At 46.4% G+C, this 24,300-nt stretch overlaps 1 long non-coding RNA gene across 1 annotated transcript in view; it reads right to left on the reverse strand.

The window, feature by feature from the left end:
* Positions 1 to 7,014: 7,014 nt before the first annotated feature.
* LOC112543792 (uncharacterized) overlaps positions 7,015 to 24,300 on the reverse strand; it is a 181,653-nt gene continuing 164,367 nt past the window's right edge. Inside the window, exon 3 of the long non-coding RNA XR_012902506.2 lies at positions 7,015 to 7,517. This is a non-coding gene — a long non-coding RNA (uncharacterized LOC112543792). The remainder of the gene's footprint in view (positions 7,518 to 24,300) is intronic.

Below are 24,300 nucleotides of genomic sequence, written 5' to 3' on the forward strand. Positions count from 1 at the left end.
TAGATCCCTTTCTGCTGTACTCCTACCCAGACAGTCACTTTCCATTCTGTATGTATGACACTAATTGTTCCTTCCTAAGTGGAGCACTTGCATTTGTCTTTACTAAACTTCATCCTATTTACCTCAGACCATTTCTCCAATTTGTCCAGGTCATTTTGAGTTCTGAGCCTATCCTCCAGATTAGTCGCAACCCCTCTCAGCTTGGCATCATCTGCAAACTTAATAAGCGTACTTTCTATACCAATATCTAAATCGTTAATGAAGATATTGAACAGAGCCGGTCCCAAAGCAGACCCCTGCGGAACCCCACTTGTTATGTCTTTCTAGCAGGATTGTGAACCATTAATAACTACTCTCTGAGTACGGTTATCCAGCCAATTATGCACCCACCTTATAGTAGCCCCATCTAAGTTGTATTTACCTAGTTTATTGATAAGAATATCATGCGAGACAGTATCAAACGCCTTTCTAAAGTGTAGGTATACCACATCCACCTCTTCTCCCTTATTCACAAGACTTGTTATCCTATCAAAGAAAGCTATCAGATTGGTTTGACATGATTTGTTCTTTACAAATCCATGTTGGCTGTTCCCTATCACCTTGCAAAGTAGAAACTTTCAACTCTGAGGGTATCATCTTCTGGTAATGGCAGAAAGAAACAAACTTAGTTTAACAGAGCAAGGGTATGTCTACACTACAAAGTTAATTTGAACTAACAGACATTAGTTCGAATTAACTTTGATAGGTGCTACACATACAAACCGCTAGTTCGAACTTAATTCGAACTAGGGGAGTGCTTAATTCGAACTAGGTAAACCTCATTCTACGAGGACTAACGCCTAGTTCGAATTAAGAAGTTCGAATTAAGGGCTGTGTAGCCACTTAATTTGAACTAGTGGGAGGCTAGCCCTTCCCAGCTTGCCCTGGTGGCCACTCTGGGCACCACCAGGGAAACTCTTCTGCCCCCCTCCCGGCCCCGGAGCCTTTAAAGGGGCACGGTCTGGCTACAGTGCCCGTACCAGGTGCAAGCCTGCCAGCACCCAGCCAGCAGACCCTGCACCTGGCACGGCACGAACCAGCCATCCGCTGCCACTCAGCCCTCCGCCTCTTCCCGGGACCAGGCTGGCGGCTCCCAGGAGCTTGCCCGGGGCTGCAAGAGGCGGGTGCCCGCCTGGTCTAGTGCGGACATCGTGGACCTCATCCATGAACGCCATACTAGGCATAGGAAAGTGGCCGTCTAGGGCAGCATAGCTACCAGCCTGGCCACCCAGGAGCAGGTTTGCATGAAAATCAAGGTGGTCCAGTGAGACCCCCGACCCTGAGCCCTGAGCAACAGCCGTACTGGGTCAGACCAAAGGTTCATCTAGCCCAGTAGCCTGTCTGCTGACAGGGGCCAACACCAGCTACCCCGGAGGGGATGGACCAAGGACAATGATCAAGCCATTTGTCTCATGCCATCCATCTCCAGCCTTCCAAAACAGAGGCCAGGGACACCATTTCTATCCCCTGGCTAATACCACTCCATGGACCCAGCCTCCATGAATTTATCTAACTTCTCTTTAAACTCTGTTATAGTTTTAGCCTTCACAGCCTCCTGCAGCAAGGAGTTCCACAGGTTTACTATTTGCTTTGTGAAGAAGAACTGTGCGTTATTAGTTTGAAGCCTGCTACCCATTCATTTCATTTGGTGTCCTCTAGTCATTCTATTATGGGAACTAATGAAGAACTTTTCTTTATGCACCCTCTCCACACCACTCGTGCTTTTATAGACCTCTATCATAGCCCCCCTCAGTCTCCTCTTTTCTAAGCTGAGAAGTCCCAGTCTCTTTAGACTCTCTTCATATGGGACCTGTTCCAAACCCCTGATCATTTTAGTTGCCCTCCCACCCTCTCTCTTCCCACCTCCTTTTCCAAGTCTCCCCTAGTTTTGTTCAATAAAGAGAGTTTCTATTTTTGAACACACATGTCCTTTATTTTGTACATCAGGAAGGGGGGCTAGGAAGGGTAAGTGGAAGGAGGTGAGGGAGGAATGGGGTATGAGCCCCCGATGGGGAGGACTGGGGTGGTTTTGCAGGCTCCTCGGGGTGGAAGCTCTCCTGCAGCCCCCCGATTGACATACCTCCCCCCCGGATGGCAGCCTGCGGCAAGTGCAGCTGGGCTGATGGCTGAGTGCTGTGATGTGCCAAGTGTGGGCATTCAGGGCACTCCAAGCCAGGACTGCTTTGCTGTCCCTCATCGAGGTAGACAAGCGAGCAGGGAACCCCTGAGAACTGTCTGTCCGGGGTGGGGGTCGGGTCCCTTTAAGCACAGCTCTCGGCTAGCCTGAGACAGCAGCTCCACACTCTAAGTCCTAATCTGATGCCCTGCCGGCACTGCTTCCGGCCATCCTTAACGTCGGTTCAGGGTCCACTCAATGTAGACATGCTAGTTCAAATTAGCAAAACGCTAATTCGAACTAGTTTTTAGGTCTAGATGCACTAGTTCGAATTAAGTTAGTTCGAATTAGTGCTGTAGTGTAGACATACCCCAAGAGATTAGTGCAAGAGACATCTAACTATCTTCCTAGATGTTTGGGGTAAAGGAAAAATAATGCCATTTGCCTTTTCCCTCAAATAAAACCATGTGTTTTAAAATTTAAGGATCTCTCCATATTGACTGGGGCTTCTGGATCCCACTGTAACTACTAAAGAATACATCTAAAGGGTTTAAATGACCCAGGCTTTTGGGTAGCTTTTGGGATGAATGTCACCTTTTCTGCCTTATTTTTTCCATGCATGACATAGGGATAGTAACAGTAGGCTGGACCACACTCATCAGAAGTTTGACACCATTAAAGTATATGAAATGACCTAAGGGATGAAATTTGGCCCACTTTCCTTATTTGGATCACCTTCCTCACTTGTTGTTCTGTGAGAGTGGTGTTTTACAAATGTGAATTGTAACAATACTTAATGTAATCAAGGAATGTTGTAAAATAAGGGATATCTATAGGCCAAATTTATGATTATTATTACCTACCAATCAAAGTAACCAAGAATAAGAGGAAATCCAGTATGTATAATGATAGTTTTTATACTTCATCCTGACTTATTAAATCTAAGTGAACAAATCTTTCCTTTCATCTCTGCATTCACTGATTTTACCTGGAAAAAAAAATCCTTCCCTCTTTAGACTGTAAGTCATTGAGCACAAATATATTGGAAAGCACACACAGAATCCAATATGAACAGCTTTCTATTTTCTGGATTTTTTTTAATGTACCTATAGCGTAAAAGCAAGGGCATGTGAGTTACTGCTGACATAGGCCAGACACTAAACCACCAACCTCACCACCCTGTAGTTCGCTCAGTGGCCAGGGATATAAGGAGCTATTTAGAGAAACTGGTGGGCCTGCCTGATGCTGATGTAATGATGCATTCCTGTGGTTTGCAAGCTGTTTCAGAAGAGAGATATGCTGTTCATGTGCATAGGGGTGGGAGCCCAGGTTTTGCTACATCCTGCCCAGAGGCCAAAAAAGGAAACAAGACACAGCAGAAATAAGAATGAAATGCAAACAGGCAGTAGGTAAGATTTAGGAAGAGAATTAAAAAAAAAACCCAACCTTTGAGTTAATTGAAACAGGGAACAATACAACTTTATGCAAACCACACTCTATAAATGAAGATGGTTCAGAGAGGAGTTTTCCTTCTCCAACCCCCTCCCCCCCCCATGTAAACACAGTTTAAGGGACCTGATTCACTTCTCTTTCATAACAGTTACATTTTAATGTAATTCCACTGGCTTTAATGCAAGGGTGCAATTTATCAAGAGCTAGGGGGGGCAGTATGCCCCCTCCTGAGTTTGTTCCTCTGGATTTCATACTTGAGGTCTGCTTACAGCCCATGTCCTGACTCCAGAGGCAGGTCTTAAATGCAATAGCATTTGAACTGCTTGCAGCTTTGCCGTTGGGGCAGATAGCTTGTTATAAAAAGAAGGAGGCACTTGATTAGGAATAACAAAAGGCTGGGCATTGAAGTAATTGAAGGATCATTAGGTCATCATGAAAACATTGCTGGATACTCCACTTAAAAGATAGGGGAGGAAAGAGTAGGAATGAGTGTTTTGATGCAAGGATCTGCATTTGGACCACGGTTGCTAAACTTCTCATAAATGCTCTTGAAAAAGGGTAAACAAAGATTATCCAAAACTGACTGCAGAGTTACAAAGGGATCTCACAAAACTGAGAGAATGGGCAATTCAAGGGCAGATGGAATTCAGTGTTGTTAAATGCAAAGTAATGCACATGGGAAATTATAATCCTAACTATAGATACAAAAATGATGAGGTCTAAATTAGCTGTTCCTACTCAAGAAAGAGATCTTAGAATCCTTGTCAATAGTTCCCTGAAAACATCTACTCAGTGCACAGTGGCAGTATAAAAACTAAAAAGCTAACAGAATATTGGGAATCATTATAAAAGGTATAGATAATAAGGCAAAATACCATATTGCTGCTACATATAAAGTCATTGTATGCCCACATCTTGAATACTGCATGCAGATCTGGTCACCCCATCTAAAAAAAAGATATATTGGATTTGGACAAGGTACAGAAAGGACCACAGAAATGATTGGGGGTAAGGGACAGCTTCCATGTGAGGATAAATGAACAAGACTGGGATTTTTCATCTTGGAAAAAAATAACTAAAGGGTGAAGGGATCTGTTAGAGGTCTAGAAAATCATGAATAGTGTGGAAAAATAGAAAAAGGAAGTGTTATTCATTCCTTCACTAACATAATACAAGAAACTGATCCAATTAAATGTATAGGAAACAGATTTAAAACAAACAAAATAGGCAACAGGGAATGGATTGTCATGATTTCCTCTTCTGTTTATTGCTTCTGAAGCACCAGGCATTTGGCTACTGTTGGAAGGCCGTATACAGGGCTAGAAGGACCCAGTATGGCCATTTTGATGATCTTATTTAGAGCTGAAATATATCTCCCTCCTGCTGTAACCCAATAGACTCCACTCCACTTCCAGAGCTAAGCTGGAGCCCAGGAGTCCTGACAGGGTCTCTCTCTCTCTCTACACACAGAATTAGTAACAAAGTAAGACTATATATTAACATTTTAAGGCTAACCAGTGTCATTTAAGTGCCTTGCCACAAGATGTCAGAATATGGTAGTTAGAGTTAAGTGGGTCTAATATTTATTTAATTTTCTTTATTTTATACAGGAATTAGATATAGTGCTCCTGTCAGCTGACTGATAAATTGTCTGCCAAAAAGGTAGAGTTTTCCAGTGCCTTAGTATCCCCTGGATGGAGATGATGTGAGGGGCAGGGTGAATGGGGTTGGTCCCCCCCATGTGGTGCTTGGCTTGTACTGGGCATGCCATGGATCCCAAGGGCCACGCTGCACACCCTGCAGTGCTTGCTTCAAGCAGGGGCCCTCTTCTTCATGGAGGTGGATGTCGAGATCTTCCTCCTTAACCTCTGTCTGGCTGCGGGTGCTCCACTATGGGTGCCCCAGCCCACCATACCCAGAAGAATTTGGAGGCTGGACACCAGCTCGGAGTGGTGGGACCGGCAGGTTATGGAGCAGTGGGACGAGCAGCAATGGGCACAGAACTTCCACATACGGAAGGCCACCTTCCAGGAGCTCTGTACCTGGCTGGCACCTGCCCTCCAACGATGTGACACCCAACTGCAGCCCACTATCCCACTCCAAAAGCGGGTCGCCATTGCCCTCTGGAAGCTGGCCACCCCTGACAGCTACCACTCGGTAGCACACCAGTTTGGGGTGGAGAGGTCCACCGTCCGGGCCGTCCTCATGAAGGTAAGGACATCACGGGATGCAGCCCCTGCGTGGGGAGAAGGGAGTGTTGCATAAGAGGGGGCTGAGCATTGTATGGGGTGCGGGGAAAGCCTTGTCCATGCTGGCTGGTGCCTTCTCACTCTCACACTGGCCCGGTCGGGCGGGGAGGTGCAGGCAGAGGCTAACAGGGGCAGGATCCTGCGGGGTGGGAGGGCCAGAAGTGGGGGTGGCCACGTCCCACTGGGAGCACACAGCTCCTCTCACAATCTCTGTTGTATGTGTTCCCATCTCTCTTTCAGCAGGTCATCCAGGCCATCAACTCCCTGCTGCTGCGCAGAATCATCTGGCTCCAGGATCTCGATGCTACCATGGGCGGCTGTGCTGGGATTCCCCAACTGCGCGGGAGCAATTGATGGCACGCATATCCCCATCGGGCCCCTGAACCATCGCACAGCCCGCTTTGTGAGCCGCAAGGGCTACTTCTCCGTAGTCCTGCAGTTCACAAACGTTTATGTGGGGTGGTCGGGCAGGGCTCACAATGCTTGAGTATTCCGCAACTCCAGCCTGTGTGCCCAGCTGGAGGCAGGCACCTTTTTCCCCCGACGGGAGTTCCCTGTGGGCAACCAGACTACGCCGGTGTGCATAGTGGGGGACGTGGCATGCCCTGGCTAATGCACCCCTGCACTGGCCACTTGGATCGCACAAAGGATATTTTCAATGCCCGCCTGAACAAAGCCCACCTCTAGGTAAAGTGCACCTTTGGGCGTTTGAAAGGACGGTTCCGCTGCCGCCTCACCCACCTGGACGTTGGGAAGCAGAATATCCCAAGGTGGTGGGGGCCTGCTGCATGCTCCCCTACTTGGTGGAGCACAAGGGGGAGGCCTTCCTCCCTGCATGGGTGGCAGAGGCCACCCACGAGGGCTGGGGCTTTGAGCAGCCCTGGATAGCTACGACCCTTCAAGCCCATGAAGCCAGGGTGCACATCCAGGAGGCCCTGAGGGAGAGGTTCTTGCAGGAACCACTGTAAAGCTCCCCCAGGCCTTCACCCTTCCTTCTTTCTTCCTCCCCCCTCTTACCCCTCCCCTTCCCCCACCCCGACCTCCCAATAAACACACCTGTTTGATTTTCAATCAAAATTAGTCTTTTTATTTAACAAAAATGAGGGTGGTCGGGGGAGGGGGCTGTGTGAAATGGGAGGGGGGATCATCACGGGGAGGGAGGATGAGGACTGGGAGGAGAACTGGGGTGGATAGCTGAGCCCCCTTGTGTGCAGGTACGTCATAGAGATTGGGTGGCTCTTGGGGCCCCAAAGTGCTGGGTGGAGGGGGAGGGGAGGGTGGCTGGAGTGGGTCAGGGTTGGCAGGGGGCAGGAGGAGGAGCCATAGGAGGGGTCATAGGCATGATGGAGGAGGAGCCAGGACCACGGGGAAGGGAGGGAACAGAAGCATGGCAGAGTGGGCGGACGGGTGGGCCATTGGGAGAAGAAGGGGGGCAGGAAGGTGGAAGGCGGGAGCAGCAGCAGCAGGCTCCTGTTCCCCTGGGCAGGACAGGATGTCCAGCAGGGTGTTGCAGCGTGCCATCAGGTCACTCCACGCCTGCTGCTGCCACTGCAGATGGCGCATCAGCTCCTCCCAAGGCCTGGCTTGTCTGTGGCTTGTCTGGACTCTGGGTGGTGGCTGCAGCGGTGGTGTGGCTGGGCCCTCTGTCCCGGTTGCTTTGGCTGTGGAGAAGACACAAGAAAGAGGGACTGTCAGTCCACCCTGCACACACATTCCCTGAGGCTGTGCCCTCCTTTGTGAGCGGCAGGTGCAAGGCCATGTGTGGCATGACAGCACTCCTTATGTGACAGGGGCCCCGAGGTGGCCAGGGGACCATGCTGCCCCTCCGGCCCCCTACCCCACATACATACCACAGGCAGGCAGGCAGGCAGGCAAGGGCAGTGTACGACCACAGTGGATCCACTCACGGGAAGCAGAGGAGCAGTGAGCAGCTTGCCCCTCCCTGGGGTCTGCACACACACTTGTAGCTGGCTGGGCTATTAGGTGGGAGTGGCTGCTGCCTTTCACGTGCAGGTGTGACCAGGTGCTGTGTGCTGCACTCCAGGGGGGGCCTTGTCCTGCACCCTTGCAAGTAGCCTGCTTGCAGCTGGCTGTGGTCCCCCTTCCCCTCTGGGGCCAAGACTCTTGTGGCCAGGAATGAGGCTGGCAGCAGGCTCCCAGGCATGGAGAGGGGCTGGCTGCTGTGGCCACGTGACACAACCTCCCACTGAACATGGTGGCACATGCCCAGACTGCAGCAGCATGTGCTGACCTAGCAGCTGGTGTGACAGTGTGACCCCCACTGCCTATGCACCCACCTCCCCCACCCTGTGTGCCTGTGTGTGCCAATGTGCCTAAGGTTCCCTCCCAAGCCTCTTTGGAGGCCTGGGAGACATCCAGGCTGGCAGGGACTGGCTCCTGGGACAGGGTGATGGTGCCACTGTCCTGCTCATCCTCCTCCTCCTCCTCCTTTGTTGGTGGCTGGACCTGCCCCATTGTCTCCTCCAGTTCGGGGACAGGCTCCAGCTGCTGGGGGATGGACTGTTCCATCCCGGAGTCCACCACAATGGAGGGGGAAGAGGGTTCTTCGCCTCTCCCCCCCCCCCCCCCGCCAAGGATGTGGTTGAGCTCCTGGTAGTACAGGCAAGTTTCGGGTCCTGCCCCTGAGTGCTCCCTCTGCTCACTGGCCTTCACGTATCCCTGATGGAGCTCCTTCACCTTAGTCCAGACTTTCTTCATGGTCCAGGCAGGGTGACCTCACTCTTCCAGGGATACGGCCATGCGGGAGTAGATTACCGCATCGCGGCGCTTTGCCTGGGGGTCCTGCAGGGAGTCCTTGTAACTCCACAATTCCTGCAGGGTTTTTATTTCTGGCCTGCTCCAGGTGGGGGCACGCCTCTTGGTCCCCCTTGGGAGGTCCTGTGACCCCTGTGGCTTATTCACTGAAGGGCCAAGGTGGTCTCGGGGAGCTTGCTCTGAGGACATTGGTGGCTGCAGCACAGTGGAGTCCTGAAGACTCCTGCTTCCTGCCATCTTGCAGCCACAAGGCTTGTGCAGGGTGCCTGTGGCTTTAAAGAGTGCTAGCAGCCAGGAACAACAGAGTTCTGATTGAGTTGGCTGGTGTGCCCCAGAGGCCATTTTTTCCCCTGGAGGCCAACTGTTGCACAAAACCCCCTCTGGAGTGTCCACGCTTGCCTTCTTGAGCAATAGCTGTCGTGCTAAAAGCAGTTATGCATCAGAAAAGGAGGTTTACCTATGGCGGAAAAAGCCCTCTGTTCTGCCATTTGACTGTCCATTTAATTGCGCTAGAGCTCATTTGAGGTGTGGACACTCCCCAGGTTTTTGCGCAAAAACCTTGTAGTGCAGACGGAGCTTTCAGGAATGGGTGTGGGGCAGGAGACAGATTATGAATCTCAGTTAAGTATGTGCTTTCCTCTAGGGAGGTACAGCTAGGCACCGCACTCTGTTCAGGGCACAGTGTACAGTTATAATCTAGCCTTATAGTATCCCTTATATACAGTATACTGTACTATGCACAGTTGCTAAAAAGAGGGATTCCCTCTGCCTGTCTTTGAAATCTGAGCGCAAGCATCCTGACTTTCCACCCTGCCCCAATGCCAAGATGTTGTCAGCTAGGATAGAATTTCATAATAATTAATATTATTTAGCCAATGCGCCTGCTTGGTACAACAGGGTATTCATATACAAATAAAGACACATTGTTTCAGTCCAGCATTTGTAAACAAGACTCCTGTATGAAAATGATCCAGCCACCTGCAGATCATGTGACTCATTACCTTTTGGTGTGTCACAATCCTGGAAAGTGTGTTTGTGTGTTGGGGGGAGAGGGAGAGATGTAATTGAATGATGGATATTGTAATTCATGAGGGAAACGTTGCAAATATTGGTCCTGCTTCTGCTCCTATAGAAATCAATCACTTAACACAGGCTAGATGTAAAGTTCTGTAGGCTCAAATGATAAGAGTGACTAGGGTTTTGTTTTTTTCACCTAAAAGGCTCAGACAATGTTAGAATGTGCAAGGTTCTGAGATGGTTCTAATATTCCTCACTTTATCACTGCTGCTACCAGCTCCAAAAAGTGGGGGAGCTGTTATAGGGTGGAAGGACACTAGCTCTTTCTACAGAGCAAGCAGTCACGCTTTTTAAAAATGCAATGGACATTTGGTTCTGAAGAAAGAAAACATGTTCATTTAAAAGGGTTTATTGAGCTTTTATTTACTTACATTTTTTTCTTTAAAACACAGTATACCTTTTACCTTAATATTTCTTCCTATAAAGGTCATTCCTTTTGGGGAATATAATGAAAAGTTATCAAAAAAAGGGTAAAAGTAGGATTCATTATTAGTAAAATAAGTTCTTACTGAAAGGGAGACTTTGCATATCATCTTCTCGATGGACATATGGATGGATGAGACTACATCATCAGTCCTCTTATGGACTCCATGTGGGCTATTCAAATCTATTCTAGTTCTTACACTATAGTTATCAGCATGCCTGAGTACCTTCCAGTTCCTCGGTCCATGTGAAGTTCATTTCAGGATTTGGGCCTATCTGCCCAATCCCATTCCCAATGAAGTCAATGGAAGTTTTGTCATTGATGCTCATGGAAGCAGGGTCTGGATTTATTTTAATAACTTGCTTCCAAATAATTGACGACATGAGGCTTTATAAAAATGTTAAATTACTTTCTATGCGACTATGGAAACTGGCATAAAAATACACAGCAGTGGTACATCTAAGATAATATATCTAAGAAGCTAATACCTGATGTTTCAAAGCAAAACATAAAATCTCCATCATTTCCCCAATTTTGTGATTCTGTATCCTGAGGAAGTGCTGCCTCACTTCTGCTTGTGAAAAACTTTGGTCTTGAAATAGGATGGTCTTGAAATAGTTTTTAAAATATTTCTTATATCTAGTGTAGCTACATAAGTTACCCTTATTCATTTAAATATTTTATCCCATTAACGTCTTAGTCAGCTATTTGCTTCAATACTATCCTATTGCAGTGAGTTCCACAGGGTAATAATATATGGCATTAAAATTAATTTATATTATAAATTGTTTTCATTTTAGTCTGGAGGTCTCTTTTGTTTTTTGAATGTTAAAAATGGTATTTCATTAATTGACTTACAATGTACACATCTATCATATTTTATCCTTTCCCCAGATTCTTACGCTACATGAATAAAGATGGCACATTGGGGGCCTGAATTTCAATGGAAAGATCTCTTATACATAATGAATTCCATACATTTTAGTGCATTATATCAAAACTTCATTTGAGCAAAGGTCTCAAACTTATTACTTATTACTTCTGTCTCTATAGGTACTTAAATCCAGCATTTAGGTGCTACAGGCATGCTCAAAACCAGTTTTCAGCTGCCACTTAATCATGCTGATGGTGATGTGCCAAGCCACTTAAGTCCTGAAGTCCACAGCTAACCAATTCCTTGGAGCCCTACTTCATGCCTAAGCATTAGTGGGATTCTCATGCTGGTTGTTTTCACTTTATTCCACCTGTGGGCCCTGATCTGTCAGGCATACTCAGAGAACACATAACAAAAGACATCTGGCGTGAGCAACTCAGAAATTTTGGGCACTGTTCATGCACAATATCCAATAGCGGAAAAGGGTGCTGGAACAATTTGTATAGTAGGGGTTGTGAGAGCCACTAAACCAAAGTGTAAACCCTGTATATGATGGAAACCGCTTAACAGTGGGTACAGCAGCACCCCCAGTACCCTAGTTGTAGCACCTCTGATGGCTGAGGGCACTGACATGTCAGGTTGGTTCCAGCCATGTTTAGAGTTAGATCTCTGCCCTGCTTAAGGGTGGCTGCAGCCTCTCTCCCTGGGAATTAGAAAGCTGCTGCCTGCAGAACTGCAAACAAGCTGCAAAGGAGCCATGCTGAGGCAGCAGGGTGGCCCCGGACTGTTGTACCTGTGAGGCAGGAGAGAGGAAGAAAGAGTATGTAATATGAGAGCCAGGCCTCCTCTCTCCCTGTCTCCTGACTCCACCCCCAGAGATGACAGTGAGGGGGTTTTCTGTGGAACAAGGGGAGAGGAAGTCCTTGCGCTTGACCAGCTGCTGACTCGAGGGCTCCTTGGGTGTATGTCTCACGAAGTCCTCCCCCACCTCCAGCTACCACTCTTGTCCCACACTAGGCAAGGGGCAGCCTCAAGCCCTACCCCCCAGCATGAGGCTATGGTGAGGGGAAGCTTGATACCATCCTCTCCCCCACCTCCTGCCACTGTTCCTGCCCCATGCTCCATCCCCACCCTCTGAGTGTGATGCTGTGGTGAAGGGCAGCTTGGGTGTCAGCGGCAGCCCCTGTGGAGAGGGTGGGGAGAAGGGCTGATGTAGGGTGTGGCCAGCAGAGCTAGGGAGTGCAGCAGGGAGGGGGGAGATGGGTATGGGTGTAGGGATAGGACACTGAGCAACAAATGGCAAGGAAACCCCTCTCCCCCCCGCAGCAGGAATGCACATTCGGCAGCCAGGATGAGTGGCCAGAAGCTTCTTTAAACCTGCTGCGGTGCTGGCAGGACCCCCGGGGCCTTATAAATCACCAAGGGCAGCAGGCAGGGCCAGAGGACACATGGGGGGAGCGTGCAGGGTGGCAAGGGGGTGGGGGAGCATGCAGGAGCAGCAGCACCAAGAGACCCCCCATGTCTCCAGGAGGGATTTGCCAGAGGGGAGAGCACCCAGGTAAGAGTGGCACCCACCATGCACTCCCCCCACACCCCTGAGTGCACTTCATTCCCTCCAGAGCCTGCACTCTCACCTCTACCCCCATCCTGCCCCCAAATTCACTCTCCCCCGCCAACCTCCAAACTCTCTCTCAGGATCCCTACCCCTGGACCGGACTGATGTTCCCTCTAATCTTTTTCATCCATGTGCAGAATAAATTTTATGTGCACCGAGGTATGTGTGAATGTGCACCACCAGAATAAACAAAAAACCTAGCTGTGGCCCCTCTGCTAATCCACTGGGCAGCATTTGAATCTCTCCTCAGTGGGCAAGCAAGTGCGTAGTTTACAGGGAACACTGTCTCAGTCTTCCACCTGTGTCCAACTCCCTCCCAGAGCCTGCAATCTGCACCCCTCCTACACCCTAATTCCCAAACACTCTTCCAGAGCTTGCACCCTTCATCCCTTCTGCATCCCAATCCCCAAACACCCCCCACCTCAGCTTTCCCCCACCCAAACTCTCTCTCAGAGCATTAGGTATGTTGGGGGGGGGGGGGAGTTAGCTCAAGTGTGGAAGGAGTGGGGATGCTGATCATTTCGGGCATCACCAAAATGTTTATAAACCTGCTCTCCCTGTTTAGGTACCCAGTGCCCACTCTAGAGGGTGCTGTCCCCGGCCTACAACACTCTGAGGAAATTAATACCATGGCTAAAAGAGGTGGCTAATAGGTAATGGAGGCTCACAATATAGGCAGTGTGGTCGTAGTTCACCTTGTGTGGGGTTAGATGCTGCATGATTTTTACCGTCAGCTATAAACTGGACATGATTTGCTTTGACACATCAGTTTGGCTTGCTCAGCCTCCATTGAAACTGCTGACCTGCAATCAAGTTCAACAAAATGTAAGGGCACAATTTAAACATTGTCATGGGATTGCATGGGGGCAAGAGGCCAATGGACCAGATGAGCAAAGTGATCCTGTGCATTGCATAAGGACTCTTTATGCACAATAGAGCTCCAGAGTGCAGTGATGGGGCAGGTTTAGGCTGGGATGGAGGAAGTAAGGACAGGTTCCATTACAGGTAAGGGAGGCATGATGGAAAAAGATTGGGAACAGCTGCACTAGGGTAGAATCCGCAAAAAAAGACCCCGTATAACGTCTCCCCTACTTCCTTTTTGAGACTGTGTAATGCTGTATTAACAGATACCTGCACACCCAGGATACATCAATACTGCACCTCTCTTGCGCAAAAGCTTATGCAAATGAATCACGGATTAGCATGTTACTGCACTTCATTTGCATAATTAATTAGAGATCAATTTCACACAAGAGGCTTTTGTGCAAAAAGGAGCTATGTACACAGCTCCTTTTTGTGCAAAAAACCCCTCTTGTGCAAGAACTGTTCTTCCTGAAAAAATATGCTAATCCGCACGTCATTTGCTTAAGCTTTTGCACAAGAGAGGTGCAGTATAGATGTCGCCTCCGCTACTAGATTTTAACACCTTCATTAAAGAATCCAGGGTGTTCAAAATGTGCACACGTTGATGTTATTGTGTACACACAATAAAAGGATTGTATCTGGGAACAAGGCCCTACAGGGTCTAAGATTTGTAGTTTTGGTGGCATGGGTTTGTTTGTTTGTTTGCTTGTTTCCTTTTGTTTTCTTTTGTTTTGTTTTCAGAGCTAATGAGACACACTCAAAACAGGAAGTTTCCTATATAATATTTTGAAGAGTGTATTTACTGCATCTCTGCCTCTTCTTCCAGTACCCTGCACTCCATGCTTCTGTGTCAATCCCTCATGGGATTATTATGATCTACTCCAGCTGAGAATCTGGCCCTAGAAGTATATCATTCAATTCTGAAGAGTTTGTCAGATTATAATTCAATCCAGTTTAATTGAATTCTCTGCAGAAATACAGGCCCTGAAGACATTTTGGGGTATGCTTATTTTGGAAAAGAGGAGCTTAAGTCGGGACATGATAGTAGACTTCAGATACTTGAAAGGCTGTCTTAAAAAGATGGAGAAAAGTTGTTCTCATTTGCCACAGAGGGCAGGACAAGAGGCATTGGGTTCAAACTACAGGTTAGCAGATTTATATTAAATCTCAGGAAAGCTTCCTAACTTTACAAAGAGTAGGACAAAGAATAGGACAGTGGCACAGACTGCCTAGGGAGGTTGTGGAAACTCCTTCGCAGGAGGTTTTCAAAGGAGGCTAGATAGCCATCTGTCTTGCATGTTTTAGACACAAGAAAGCCTGCGTCTCATCAGGGGGTTAGACTAGATGACCCTTGTGATCCCTTTACACCCTTTGGTTCTATGATTCTAGGATGTGTTTGGGAATATTTTCCTATTGTGTTTCCTGGCAGTGAAATCAACTGTGAGTTAGGCATCTAAATACCTTTAAAAATCTGACCCGAATAGAGCACTGAATTCACAACTGCTGACACCACTGGTGGCTTGCCTGATGGATGGGAACCCAAAGCACCATCAGCCATATCATCATTGTAATCAAAATGGACCTGATGTGGAGGTTAAAGATAAATGAAAGGGGATTAAGTCTCACATGAGCGTTGTGCTTTCACTAAGTCAAGAGTTGTCAAATGCTTCAGATTCCCCAGAGATTGCAGTCAGATACTACAGGACGGGTTTTAACTTCATCAGCTTTTTCAAGGCAAAACACATTTTTATATACCGTCTGGTCTCCCGGTCCAAACTTCGCTATTCGGGATCATGTACCAGATCATCCCTAGTGGCACTCACAGACATAAACAGAATGGAAGCATCCTATGTTCTGACCCTTTGAGTAGGAATGGCAGAAACCAGAGACGGGGAAACCACATGCAGCTTTTAATCCCCTGATTGTGTCTGGTATATTCGGATATTCTGTTCTGTTCACCTGTCCTTGCACTTATTGACAGCTGCTGCTGCCATCATCAGACTGGAGCTAAGTACATTGATCTGCTAATCAGTGCTTCTAGCCGGATCTGGTTGAAATGGAATTGTGCAGTTTGCTTTCATAGTCTGCCTGGCCAGCTCTGAGGGCCAGAACAGGGAATTCATTGCCAAGATTCAGCTTTCTCCACGCTTCTCCTTGCCCTGGTTTGTGTCCCTATGGCCACACAGTCTTTGTATAACTCTGAGTCCAGATTCTGGGATCCTTCGTCAAAACATTGAGTGCACACGGGGAGGAAGGTGTCTTTCCTGAATGTGTCTATGAAACATCAATGCAAGGCCCAGAGACAATCTGGGCCTCTTTTAAACAAAAGCTAGATAGCTCCTCTCTCCTTTTGCAATCTTATAAACAGACGAATATCCTTTTGCAGATCACTCATTATAAGCAGTAGTGAAGGTAGGGAAATAAAATCTCTGTTTGCATCTCTTTCCTCCAACTTATTCTTCTTTCTCTTAAATGTTTAGCAGCATTCTTACTTCAAAAGCCACTGTCAGGTGTTAAATAATATTAAACTGACTAGGAGCAACTCAAATAAGAACTTAAATCCAAATGTGCAGTAGTAAAACAGCCTTGGCATTCAATATCCTGCTTTGAAAAATTGTTATAAACAAACTGTTCATTTAACCCTCCCCCAGCCTGATAACTATCTGAAAATATGGAAAACACAGCACTAAATTCTCAGTTGATGGAAAGCACCATGATTCTATTGAAGCCAATGAAGATATGTCAATTTCAACCAGCTGTGGAAAAAAAATGCTGTGGGGAGAGTAGAGTTTAATAAACAGCTGCTAGAAGGTTCACTGTGATTTTGGGGGCTGTATTCTCTCACCCTTTTGCCACATTTCTACATTTGTTTTCTTTGTCCCTAACAGTTCTTGGCAGGCCACAGCATCATATGCAATCCACATGTGAGAGCATAAGGGTGAGGAAGGAGAAAGCGCTTTCAGCTTCCTGCAGCAACCTGTTCTAATTGTGCTTTCTCAGCATTATTCAGGATAATCTCCTGCAGAACTGTGAGGTCATCCTCAGAGACAGTCCACAATAAGGCAGCTGGAGATTTGTTCCAACCCAAGGAAAAAAAATTCCAAATGCCACTCCATGGTTTCCCCGAGCAAACATACTTAGACAGAACTGTAATTCCATCAGGTAAAATAAAGCTAACAAGATTTTTAAAAATGTATCACTGGTGCGAGTGCTGCCTTTGCATTACTAATGAGAAAACCGTACTGCAGGGAAAAAAAGAACCGAAGAAGGTCATCAGATATGAATGCTGAAATCTGAATGCTTCTACGGGAAGGAGTTTTTTATGCCAGTCTTTAGAAATAATGTTGATACAATTCACCTTCCTTTGTTATAAATTTCATAGTATTAATTAGGTTGTAATATGTTAATTCAATCAATTAATAGTAATAAAGGTAAAGAGGAGATAAATACTGCTCATCTCATTTCTGTGAATGGTTACAATTTAGGTATTGGGATTTTCTGTGAGCTAGGTGAGCTGCATTAGGCTTGGTCTACACATAATAAAATTATATTAGCTATATTAGTCTGGGGTGTGAAAAAATCATAAGTGACAGTCACATTACCCCCAATGCAGACACAGCCCCCACTCCACTCTTCCCCCCAAACTCCTCCCGCTGTTCCATCTTCTCCTGCCACTACTCCACTTCCACTCCTACCTCCTAAAGTTTGAGCACCATGAATCAGCTGTTTGCTGTATTCCAAAAGTACTCGGGGGGAGGAGGAGGAGGCAAGTCTTGAGCCACTAGAATACAAGAGGCATTGGGGAAGGAGGTCGAGGGGGGATCTTGCCACCGGAGAGTTCTCCACAGCTAATAATTTTTCCCCGTGGGTGCTCTGTGTGGGTTTTGGTAGACCATAATTACCCAGATTGTAATTTTACCAGGCCTCTGCTCTTATGAAAAATGCCATGGGAAATTTTCATGAGCATCAGTTGTCACGTCCTCAGATTTACAACTGTGCCAAAAGAGAACCCCTCCAGTCATATAGCTCCTTTCACATCATATAGGGGAATTAGACCCTGATTGAAGAAAGCTAGGAAGTGCATGCTTAATGCCCTTGTCACAGTATTGACTCCCGTAGATCAATTTACCTAAATAAACTATCTGATTACTTGCACAAGTAAATACTTTCAGTGAGATAAAGTGATGCAGAACTGGGGGCCCTCCATGAGAAGTCTAAGACTTGAGTTAACTCTACCAATACTTGAGTTTTTGTTACAAGTCTGAGGTGTAAGTAATGATCAATCCCAACTCTGTTTAACTTCTTTCAGCAGTACTGGAGGTGACACAGCTGCAGGCCAATCTTCCCTCTAATTTTTTTTCCATTCACGTGCAGAATCATTTTGTTATGTGCACCAAGTCATGTGTGGATGTGCGCTACCAGTGAAACAAATGCTGCTGGCTGTGGGCACTCTGCTAATCAGCTGGATGGTATTTGAATATCGCCTGGGTGGTCGCTCAAGCACTCAACTCACAGGGAACACTGATGCAGGTGGGCTTCTAATAGCAGAATACAGTGTTATAATTATTGGATGTTTATGCAATATAAACATTAAGTATTTGACACTAATGACAGAGGGCCGTGTTCCTCATGTAGTTAGTAAGAAACAGCCCTGTGAGTCTTTTGAGGTCCTGCCATCACTAAGTTTAGAAGGAAATCCTCTGTAAACTAATATTCAGAAATAAATGGCCAATTTCCCTTTACAAGATTAGATGACTCAGCCCTATTCATGTCAACTTCATATCTTTTCTAGTCCATCCAGCTATCATTTACGTTCTTTTTCAGTATGATGGCATATTACTCTGTGGAGTCACAGTACACATTCATTGTTTACATGAAAGTTTGGACTTATAACACTGTCATCTGTACAGTGCTGTTGACCTGATTTGGCTTCAATATTAATCAGTTTTGCTCCATTTCGCAGAAGTGTTAGCCTTTGTATACTTGACTTGATATTGCTGGGAATACTAGGAAAATACATGGCACCTCAATCAATGTCTATAAGGGACATGCAGGGTGTGTCTAGACTACATGGCTCCGTCTTCAGAGCCATATAAATTAGTTTATTCGGCATAGTCAAAGAAGCGGGGATTTAAATAATCCCCGCTTCATTAAAATTAACATGGCCACCGCGCTATGACAATGAGCAGCTGATCCGACACAACATGGCAATCTAGACACAGATCTGTTGGCTGGGGAAGCCTTTGCCGACCAATCCCTTATGCCTTGTGAAATGAGGTTTACAGGATTGGTCGGCAAAGGCTTCCCCAGCCGACAGATCGTGTCTAGACTATAGCGCTGTTTCGGATCAGCTGATCGTCGGCACAGCTCGGCGGCCATGTTTATTTTAATGAAGTGAGGATTATTTCAATCCCCTCTTCTTTGACTATGTCAAATAAACTAATTTACATGGCTCCGTCGATGGAGCCATGAAGTATAGACACACCCGTATGGATTATTTTTCACTGCTTCCATCACAATCGTTATGCCTCTGAATAATCATCCACCTCTGCAATTCATCTGGACAGAGAAAAAACAGTCATCCATGTGATTTATGACTAAGCAAGGGAAAGAAAATGTAGCCATAGTTTGTAATTGTATTTGCAGGGAAAATACACAGTTATATTAGCACATAAGTGAAGGGCATAATAACGGCCTTTCTATGCTATGCTTAAAGTGCATGGTGACATGCACAATCACAAACTCCACATTAGAAACAGCTCTTTGTAAATAATCATTTAGTCCTTGAATCTGTCACACAATCTTAGCTTTCCTAGACCCAATCTGAAGGCCTGTAACTAATCACACTGTTAATCTCTTCCCTCTAACATCTCTGTTTAATCCCACATGGTCTTTCTTGTCTCATTATTTCAAACATGAAAGAAACCTGGTGAAATAATCCAAGTTAAACTATTGAGAACTTCCTGCTTTCCTGTCAGATTTGCTTTTTTAGCTCACAAAGTAGAGTCACTGCTGTGCAGAGAGGAGGGTGAGGGTTTAAAATTTTTTCTTTAATTAATACATATCAGTTTGAAGCACAATGCCCTAGAGGACTTCAAGTACCATAGGGCACTGCTCCAAAGAAATGGTCAAATCAGGAAGTTAACATCTGTTTCTCTGAAATACAAACCAAGCTACTGTAAAAGTATTTAATGGGCATTTGTTCCTATGAAAGCAACTAGGCAGGGAAACTTGGACAGTTATTGGATGCTTACAATACAGGATACCTACTAGTTGTCCAGATAGATAAGAGGTACAAGCACTGGCTAGAGTACTTGACTAGAACTAATGGGAACTGGGTTCAGTTGTCAACTCATACACTACCTTTCTGAGAGACCCTTGAGTAAATCCCTTAAATCACTGTGGGCCTTAGTTTCCCCATCTGTAAAACTCTTCTACACGGGTGTGTTGTGATAGAAATTGGTTAATGTTTAGGAGATACTCAGATATTACACTAATGGGCAGTTAGTTTCTCAGGGCATGTCTACACTACAAGATTATTTTGAAATACACATTGGACCTTCCTGGTCTGGCACCCTCAAGACCTGACTAGTCCCAAATGAGGGATTTTGCAGGACTGGGGTGGTCATTTCTGGACCTCCTGCCTCCAGCCCCCTGCAGCTCTGTCTTGATCGCTGCCCTTCCAGCTGGCTCCCCCCTCTTGATGGCCCCGTTACCCTGTCAGGCCCCGCTGCCTGTGCTCCCCAGGCTCCTACTGCCGCGCCTGGCAGCCCCACTGCCTGTGCTCTCATCAGGCTCCTACTGCAGTGCCTGGCAGCCCTGCTGCCTTCACACATTAGGCTCTCAGTGCCGAGCTGTGCAGCCCCACTTCCTCTTTGTGCCAAGTTCCCACTGCAGATCCTGGCTCCTGCTGCCGCTCCGAGCAGCCCCGCAGCCCCTGTGTGGGCTTCTACTGCCACGTGTGGGGTTCTGCTGCCCTACTGGGAAGCCCTGCTGCTGGGCGTGGTGCTCCCACAGCTCTGCCAACTTGCAGGGCTCTGAGGTGCTAGTTCTCCACTGGGACTCTGGTCCTTGAACATCCATGTTCCTGCCAGACCACAGATGTTGCCAGATCAGAAAGTCCCGGTTAAGAGAATTTCAACCTGTAACAAGGTGAGGGGCCACACAGCAAGCAATTATTTTGAAATAACAGGCTTCTTATTCCAGAATTATAAACCCTCATTTCACAAGGAATAACACCTATATAGAAATTGCTATTTCAAAATAGCTCCTCCCTGGGGCCATTCAGAGTCCAGTAAAACTCCATTGGTCCAGCATCCAATGCTCCGGCACTCCTGATGGTCCGGCACCATTGGGAACCCGGAAGTGCTCCGGGCAGCCGGACAATTGGAGCTGCTCTGCGCCCAGCTTCTCCGATTCAGCCGCTGCTGAAACTGACAAGCAGCTGAATTGGGGAAGCCGGGGGAAGAGCAGCTGAGATGCTGCCGGGTTGGTCCCGTAGCGCCGCCTCTCGGCGCTGTGGGACCAACCCGGCAGCACCCCAGCTGCTCTGCCACAGGCATTCCAGATTCAGCCGCTGCTGAAACTGACCAGCAGCTGAATTGGGGAAGCCAGGGGCAGAGCAGCTGGGGTGCTGCCAGTTTGGTCCCGTAGCACCACCCCTCGGCGCTGTGGGACCAACCCGGAAGCACCCCAGCTGCTCTGCCGCAGGCGTCCCCAATTCAGCCACTGCTGAAATTGACCAGCAGCGGCTGAATCGGGGATGCCTGGGGCAGAGTCGGACTATCAGAAGGGGGGCTATGAAGGGTCTGGGGCAGCATCGCCCCTACCCCACCCCACCCCACCCCAGACCCCTCATAGCCCCCCCTTCCGATAGTCCTGCATATCTGATCATCTGGAACCCCCTGGGTCCTAAAGGTGCTGGATCATCAGAAGTTTACTGTAATTACTCCCCAGTGCTTCCTGGGGCTTTAAATCAAGCTAGCACATCCACATTAGGGGAGCCTGCCTCAGACTAATTTCAAGGCTTTCCTGTAGTGTGGACACGTGATTTTGAAATAGTTATTTTAGGAGTTATTATTCCAAAATAACTTATTTCAAAATACCCTGTAGTGTAGACATACCCTCAGATACCATGGTGACACAGTACCAACAGTTAAAGGAACAGATATGGGCATATAATGCCTATATGTGCACATGATAAGCAATAAAGCTTTACGTGAGTAATGCCAATGAAATCAGTGGGACTGCTCTCCTGCAGATGTCACCCACTTTAGGGTCTATTGCAGAGCTGAATGTGTAACTGATTTTTTTGGTTTATTGTCTGAATCAAAAGCTTATTTTAAAAATCAGTTTAGGTTGACTCCAAATAGATTTTCTGCAGCTTGTTCTCACTTAAACAAAAAAACTGAAAAGAAAAAAAATTCCAAATTCAATTTGAAATGAAATACTTTATTTTTGTTTTAACAAAACATTTTACATCACCAGAACTACTTTTTTAAGTTTCTTTCAGGGGATAGGGAGAGATTAGGTTTTTAATAGGGTGGCTTGGCTGGAAAGTCTGGGGCTAAACCAGCTATTATTTCAGAATAAGCCTTATCTGGGAGGAATCCAGTTATTTCAGTACAAAAGGAGAAGAGCATTGCAGCAGAGGAGTTCAGGAAGCTGTAGCTCAATGTGCAGAGAGTGTGAAAAGCCCTTTAGGTAGACAGACTGCAAAGAACCTAAGCTGGAAGGTGAGGAAGAGAAATCTTGGGTTTGGTGTATGGTTTTTATTTGGGGTTTTGAGTTTATTTCACTTTAATAAACCCAGTCCCCAAGTCAGTGTATTGTTACACTAAGACAAAGCCCGAAGCGAAGATTTTTTGAATAGTGCAAGAGTGGAAGCTGCCTATAGCCTGACAGCAAGGGCTGCATGAGAAGTAGCTGGCCCAGTGATTGGGGAGTTACCTATTTGTTTTGTTTTGTTTTTTAAGAAATCTAATTAATTTTCTAAATGAAATGTTGTTTTGAACGCTGAACAGTTTCCTTTCGAAAACAACAAAACAAAATCTTTCAACTCAAAACAATCAATTATTTTTAACTAAAGCTCTGTTGCTGAATGCTGCCTGAAGTGATGAATTGTTTTGATTGACCTAAACCTGCTTTTTCTGAGAATATACTATTCATCTGAAAACTGGCACACAGCTGTAGTCCCTAGTTGATATTCACCTTCCCTTAGAAGCAAAGTGATACCAAATGCTTGAAATGAATTGTACTTTGAACTTAAAGGCTAAGACCTCTATTTAGTCCTACGTTCTTGTCTGAGATCTCTTTGATGTACATCCGTCACCTAAGGCTTCCCTTAAGGTTCTGGATTACAACTGTGTAGTCACACAACTCAGCATAGGAAAAGCTCTGTTACTCAGAATTTTGGGAGAATGGGGGTGCTTCGTTAATCAAATATTCTGGTTAACACATAGTGACACTTGCCAATGGAGTGCCACTTTTCAAAGAATTAGAATGTAATACAGTAAATAAATATAACACAGTATACGGTAATATTGCACTGCAGAGTGGATGGTTTTCTGAAGCACTGAGGTGTATACAGATAAAGTTTTCCACGCAGAAGTTCTGACCCTACCTATCACTATGGTCAGTGCATGGCGTACACTCGGATCATTTAAAAATATACAACACTGAAACTACACGGAATAGAATTTATTCCTTGATGATTCAGAAAGAGCGGCTGGATCTCGCAGTACCTCAGGGTCATCGTTATCAACATAAATGATCATTGTAGCTGTAGAAGGTGTAGAGATTGGGCTGACTCTGTAATGATCCTGTGACACACCCTGGCTGCTGCTTTTTAAAAATAAATCCCCGATTTCAGCTTGCTTGCTCTTTTGCATTAGAGTACAGAATGTGTAATTGCATAACCTACTGGGCATTATACTAGTCTTGGCTACTAGGTTGAAGATTGGCATTGGGAGATATCAGAAATGCCAGGTAATTGAGCTTTCTGGTTACTTGGATGCTAGATAAGAGAGGTTTTACTGTAATTTCTTTCTCAAAGGCCCTAAAATGCTTTGGGAGCTACAACATTTCTCACATTTCCCTTTTAGGTGTCCAGATTCATTTACCCTCACTACAAATGGTATCTCTCTCAGTTCTTTGCATTGGAAATAAAGTCTAGAGACACTTGGTCCTGCCTTAGCTGAGATTGATTATTTTCCCATTTTGCTTCTTCTCCTCAGGCAGCAGATGTGCAAATTACCTGTAATAATATACCCTGCATTGATCTCTAGATGGTGCTGCTGTATCAGAAGCTGGGGCATCTGTCAGCAGGAATGCAACTAGCTGGCACCAGCAGCTGAAAGCATCTGACTAACTGCACACAGACGCAGACAGCAGAAGACAAAGGAAACTGCAGAGAGCAGCGGTGCTGAGAGAGGACGCCTCATCATCAGCATCAGCAGCTAATCTGGCTCTACTGATTCATCTGCAATGCAGATCCTATCAATTTTCCTGCTGTGACAGCAGCCGGCTAGATGCTGATTAAGGGGATTCTGGGGGGCTTGGAGGGGAGGATAAACCAAGAGAAGGAATCAGCAGCGAGAGGAAAGAGTAGGATTAGAGAAAGCGGGGCTGTGAGAGGCAGTATAATGGCTACAGTGTGCCTGGCGATAAACCATACAGTGTTCTATGAAGACATTAGGAAGTTGTGTTAGTTTCTGCTAATCCATCACCTGTCAAGGGTCTGTTTCACTAGCCATAAGATTAAAGAAAGCAGCATTGTCTATTGTCTTCAGTACTGGTCACTCTGGAGCTGTTCCC

Source organism: Pelodiscus sinensis, chromosome 3 (genome assembly GCF_052426305.1).
Source record: "Pelodiscus sinensis isolate ZL-2025 chromosome 3, ASM5242630v1, whole genome shotgun sequence".
In the NCBI taxonomy this organism is placed as follows: Eukaryota; Metazoa; Chordata; order Testudines; family Trionychidae; genus Pelodiscus; species Pelodiscus sinensis.